The following is a 6052-nucleotide window of genomic DNA, read 5'->3' as shown; positions in this document are numbered from 1 at the left end:
AAATGACCATATCTGGTGGGAAGGAAAAGAGCTAAATGATATAGAATGAAAATGGTTCTAATCCTTCCAATGCAAGATACAGAAGATAATTTGTGCCCATCTCTCAAGCTTTTTCATGTTTTTCACATTGAGTGGGTGAGAAAAAAGCTTTAGAGTAGTACACATGAATGCTTAAGGAACATGGCACACAAAACACTGGAGACAATTTTCATAGAAGTGATTTTTCCCTGTGGAGCAAAAATATTGTGTTACAATAAGAATAGGCAACTTTTCTGTCACCCAGAAGATCTCAGGCTGAGTTGAATTTGCCTTTTTACATGTTTGGGTATTATGATGCAACCAAGAATGTTCCATGATGAAATGCATCACTAAAATGTGTCCAGCTGCTCCATATTAAGGGGTCATGCAAAGAGCAAAAATCGGTGGAATTATTACATCCCAGCAACACAGTCTTGAAAAAAGAATGAAGCCAAAGAAGTCAGCAGAATGTGCCAATGGGTTATACAAATGATTTCTAAAAAAACGGTTTGCTGCAGACCCAAGCCCCAAGCGAACCTGTCAGACACTGCCGCACTGCATATAGTGTTTAAGAGACACATGCTAATGTATCAAGGGCATATAACATTCTGCTTTGTTGCAGCCCAGACATACTGGGGTTTGGGAAATTGCATTCTGCTGTCTAATGGCAGTTGTAAGATGTGAGTCATACCCAAGTAGACATTGGTCCTAGTGTTTTAAGTGTTTGAACAGCACTGGTGCTGATAATATACTCCCAGTCACAGCTTGCCCGCGCCAGCGACGTGTCTACGCACCGGAAAGCCAATAGTGTGCTCCCCCACCATGTCAGCAGACAGGCAGCGGTGTGCAGTGCCGGCGGCCGGACTGGGCTGAGGAGCGGCGCCATCATGGAGACCCTGGTGGCCAACGTGGACGACATGGTGTTCGACATCGAGGTGACGCTGCGGGAGCAGCTGGGCGCCCAGTCGCTGCCATTCGCCGGCATGGACAGTGAGTACTGACTCGGCGGGGTCCTCTCTTTGACGCGAGTACCGACGCGGCCGAGTCCCGCGTGGACAGTGAGTACCGAGTCGCTCGTGTTTATGGCGCGTACAGCGAGTACTGGTCAGCAAAGTCTCGAGGCAGAGGCTCGGCGTAGTCAGTGGTTACCATCTGAACAGTGTTTGGACATTGATGTTGTGCAGTGGATATTGGCGATTAATCTCCAGTGCGTTGCTGCGTTGGGTCATGTGGCACGAGTCCGTTTCAGTCCTGGCAGGTATTGTATCAACTCTGAACATTGTCTTAATCTAGCGCACTGGTGCATCCTCCGTCCATTCAACCAGACGTGCTTGAAATTAGTGAACAGCCTCTGCTGGTGTTTGGTGCTCAACTGCTCTGTAAGGAGCAGTGCTTTTGCAGCGTCTTCCCCCAACATGGACAGCGTTTCCCAACAGCGGACCCGCTCGCTGCGGCCAACGCGCCGTGGGTGGGTCCGGCCAGCCGCGGCCCACTCGCTACACACGGCGCCGTCCGCCGCGCCGCCAGAGTCCATGTCGGGAGTGTGCAACTTCTTCGCCAAGGGTCGGTGCACGCGCGGAGACCTGTGCCCGTTCCGACACCTGCGGCGGCGACCGCTCCATCGTCTGCAAGCACGGGCTGCGCGGGACTCTGCAAGAAGGGGGACTCGTGCGAGTTCCTGCACGAGTACGACATGACCAAGATGCCGAGTGCTACTTCTACGCCAAGTTCAGTGAGTAGTGTCGAGAGTCGTCCCGCGGTGGGCGCCTCTGCGCTGCGGCGTTGAGAAGGGTTATCGGCGAGGGTGGACTCTTCCGCCTGTGGAATCTCGGTGGGACTCCTGCAGATGCTTATGATAAGTGCTTGTTTGTGGTGCTGATGGACAAATGGCCATGCGTTGTGGTTTATCAATGCTATTTGTAGCATAGAATGCATCGTAATGAGGGTTTGATTTCATGAGACAGGATTTTTAGCATGAAAACAAAGCTTATTGGAATGTGGCACTGTGTGTAGCACCCAGCTGCTCTTCAGTTTTCATTATGGCGTCACAATAATAGGATGTTGATAGTCACAGATCTCTTAGTTCGATTAGTGAGGCTTACAGCTGCGACATTTGTGCCCCTTTCAGTATTTGTTTGATTTTTGTTTAGGAAATGAATGAGTGTTGGTACATTAGACGTCACGCCGCGGCCAGTATGATGTTCCCTCCTCCTCTGTGACTGAGCGATGTTGGTGGCACCAGATGTGTGCCACTTATGGCATCATTGAGGCACCCACCGCTTGGCACCACCGTTTCGTATGGCTGATCGGCGCGGTCGCCTTCCAGACGCGTGGCTCTTCTCTCTCCCCCCCCCCCCCCCCTCCCGCTTCCCCAGCCGGCGCCACGGAAGCCGCGCCGGTCGCTCTGACGCCACCACTGACCGGCCCTCTCCGTCGGACGCGTGCCACAAGGAGTGTTCGTTCCCCCCCCCCCTCCCGCTTCCCCAGCCGGCTGCCACGGAGCCTCGCCTGTCGTCTGACCCCACCACTGACCGGCCCTCCCCGCCAGACGCCTGCCACAACAAGGAGTGTCCGTTCCTGCACATTGACCCGGAGACCAAGCAGCGCGACTGCCCGTGGTACGACCGCGGCTTCTGCCGGCACGGGCCGCTCTGCCGCAACCGGCACGTGCGGCGCGTGCTCTGCCTCAGCTATCCTGGCCGGCTTCTGCCCGGCCGGCGCCGGCTGCCGCCTCATACAGTGAGTGGCTGTCGACGGCGCGCCGTCTGCTGGCTCCGCCGGTGGCTGCGTCCGGTGCCAGGGTGGCGGCGGCGGACGTGAGCAGGCCCGCACGTCACCGCCGCGGCCAGTGCACCTGCTCAGGGTCCGCTATTGTCGTGGGGTTTCCGTAGAGGGTGGTCTTGTTCCATAGTAGGGTTTCCGTAGAGGGTGGTCTTGTTCCGTAGGGTTTGTGGGGTTTGTGCTAGGTTCGCCTGTCTGCATGCCTTCGGTGGACCTGGACCCTCGGTATCAGCCTTTAACGATCTGTCGGTGGCGATGTATGTATAGGATGACCTCATAAAGTCGGGACGTATCGTTCGATCTCACAGTCGTTTTGGGAGCCGTCGCTCCTGGCTCGGCCTCTGAGAAAGTTTGTTTCGGAGAATGTACGAGGGTGCCACCATTGAGCGATTCTCTACCATCATTGTCCCTGCCCAATGCTACCGTCCCCGGCAGTGATCTTTCCCCCCGTCCTTTTATGGCATGCAGGACGACGCGCGTTGGTCGGCGGCGTCACGCTTTCATCTCCCGTTCGCCTATCCCTTGCCTCCTTACGCAGGCACGTGCATTGCTTTTGTTGGAGTGTCGCACGTCGCGCCTCGAGAACAATCCCAATCCCACCGCAATCGCAATCCCTCAATCCCATCTCGTGCGACCGAGCATTGTTGCGTCTTCGTAGCTCCGCTGATGCACAGCCGGAATGTCTATGGCGGACGGTGTCGGCGGGCCCCTTACCGTCTCGTGTTTGCTGGAGGCGCCGGCGGACCCGACCCGCCGTCACGTGACCCGGCCCAACTCGCCGACAGCTCGCCAGCTCACGTGACCCGGCTGCTGCTGCTCGTAGCCCGTGGCCCGCCGTCAAGTGACCTGGTCCGCTGCTGCACGTGGCCCGTTGTCCGCTATCACGTGATTCGGTCCGCCGCTGTACGTTGCGTGTGGCCCGCCGTCACGTGACCCGATCCGCTGCTGCATGTGACCCGTATCCCGCCGTCACGTGACCCGGTCCGCTGCTCCATGTGACCCGTGACCCGGTCCGCTGCCGCCCCCGCCTCGCCCGGGGCTCACGGGGCCTGCTGACGCTGCCGTTCTGTGCGCAGTCCGCGGTTCGAGCTGCCGCAGAGCACCGAGGAGGGCAAGCCCGGCTCCAAGGGCAAGTCCAACATCACCTGCCACTACTGCGGCGAGGTGGGCCACAAGGTCGTCAACTGCTTCAAAATGTCGCCCGACAAGCGGGAGGCGCAGTTGCGCCAGGCCTCGGAGAAGTATGAGGTCAGTCACGTGGCCCGCGCCGGGGGCAGGTCACTGGAGGCTACCGGCTTGGGCGTCGTGAGTGTAACGTTGAGGTCCTGGGTTCGAAGCTCATCGCGGACAACTTTCTTTGGTCGTGCTTTACCAATGTCTCGTATAGTAATGGCCGGCGACATAACTTGCAGTCTGCGTGGCTCGGCATGCAGTGACGGCAGGGCCGCCCGCTAGCTATGGGTGCCTCTGCATCGACTCTACCTGACCTGACCTTACCTAACCCGTGCCCGGCGGCAGGCGGCGGCCGCCCGGTACATCGGCGGTGGCTCGCACGGTCGCCACGACACGGACCGCATCACGTGTTACAAGGTGAGGGTGCGCGGCGGGGGCCCGGCCTGTCAGGGCGGTGGCCGCCGACACTGTCAGCACGAGCGGCTCAGCCAGCTGCGTGAGAGCGCATAAACTGGTACCAATATCCAACCATTTGCAGGTCTGTTTGTGGGCTGTTTGCAATTGATTTTTTTTCGTGGCGATGTCCCATGTTAATTTTTGACGCATACTGGATGAAAAGAGCCGGATTCTCACGGCTGGCTACGTTTCGTAATTTAGCGCGTCTTGTGAAAAGTGGCGCCTCACTCGTGTTTTAAGAAGCTTAAGTACGCTGTGGCGCCGTTTTGTCACATGCCTTGCATGCATGCCACCAAAGATCAAGTTTTTACCGACATTTCGAGCATATCAAATACGTACGTGTCTATGTGATACGCGCACAAATGCTGGGAGCCACCGCCAAGCGTCGGGACAGTCGTTTAATATAAAATTATATATATGTAAATATATAATATAAAAATAATAAAGAATTTAATATAATAATAAAAACTTCGCCGTAGCCACGTCGTTTAATCCCGCCACATCTCGCCGCCGTCTGCGGGCGGCCAGTGTTCTGGTCCGAGCCCGCTGTGACCGACTGTGGGCCGCGGTGTGTTCACAGTGCGGCGAGAAGGGCCACTTCGCCAACCGCTGCACGCACGGCGCCTACTCGTTCCTCAGCTCGGCGCCGCCGGCGCCCGCCCAGGCGCCGGGCGCCACGTGAGCCGGACACGCGGCGGCAGGGCCGGGCACGTGGCGCCGGCGCCACCGGCAGTTGGCCCGGCGTCGCCTGCGTCGTCCGAGGCCACCCGGCCGGCGGCGTCCACCGCCAACGCGTGCGCGAGACTGGAGGCCGTGGGGTCCCGCGGTCGCACAGCCCCGCGCTGCGATCGGTGCGCTCGTGGAGAGGGAGGCCGCGGAAGACGGCGCCGCCTGTCGTCTCTCCCCCGGTGCACTGGTGATGATGATGATGATGACTGATATTGGACCCGGGCGGGCGCATGGAACAGGGGACAGTAGAGGACTGCGCCACCGGGTGGTCTGGACGGTGCTCGCCTGTGAGACGCGTCTGCACGGTGACTGCGGTAGCCCCGCCCCGTGTTATGTTCCAGGGGAAGCTCGTCGAGTGTCTGTCGCATGTCACGTGCAACCGCCATGTGTTTCAATTGTATATTTTGTACAATACAGCCTAGGTACGCTCGAAGTTTGAATTATGGCTTTATATAGGAGAAATGAGGACGACATGACAATCAGTGCGAAATGAGTCAAAGCATACGTACAAAAGTGTCCATGGGGCGACATAACCAAGCTCGGCCGCTGCGGTGGGCGCCCTCGCGACGAACGGCCCTCCACGCGCCGGCCGTGCCCCGGCTCGTCGCCGCGCTAAACCTCCAGCTACCGTGTCGCCGCCCGTCTAAATCAATCAGAACATGATACTGAACGCGACCGCAGCTGCGACCAAATAGCACTAAAAACACTGTAAATGCCAGCGGCGGCGGGGGCGACCCGCTCCCGGCGGCCGTCGGGGCGTGGCCGGCCGCCGGCCGCTGGCGGTGGGAGCCCGCGGCCGCCCCGCGCGCGCGCGCCATCACACGCTGGTCCGCCGGCGGCGCCGGCACGCCGCCGTCGCAAAAATACCGGCCCCCGACGCCGCACGCACGCCATT

General features: G+C 58.6%; 1 pseudogene; it reads left to right on the top strand.

Annotated features, from left to right (window-relative positions):
• Positions 1-708: 708 nt before the first annotated feature.
• Positions 709-5130, top strand: LOC119109018 (cleavage and polyadenylation specificity factor subunit 4-like; annotated as a pseudogene).
• Positions 5131-6052: the final 922 nt, after the last annotated feature.

Source organism: Pollicipes pollicipes, unplaced genomic scaffold, assembly GCF_011947565.3.
Source record: "Pollicipes pollicipes isolate AB1234 unplaced genomic scaffold, Ppol_2.1 Scaffold_7221;HRSCAF=8561_pilon_pilon_pilon, whole genome shotgun sequence".
Taxonomy (NCBI): domain Eukaryota; kingdom Metazoa; phylum Arthropoda; class Thecostraca; order Pollicipedomorpha; family Pollicipedidae; genus Pollicipes; species Pollicipes pollicipes.
This window is presented reverse-complemented; position numbering and strand designations above follow the sequence as displayed.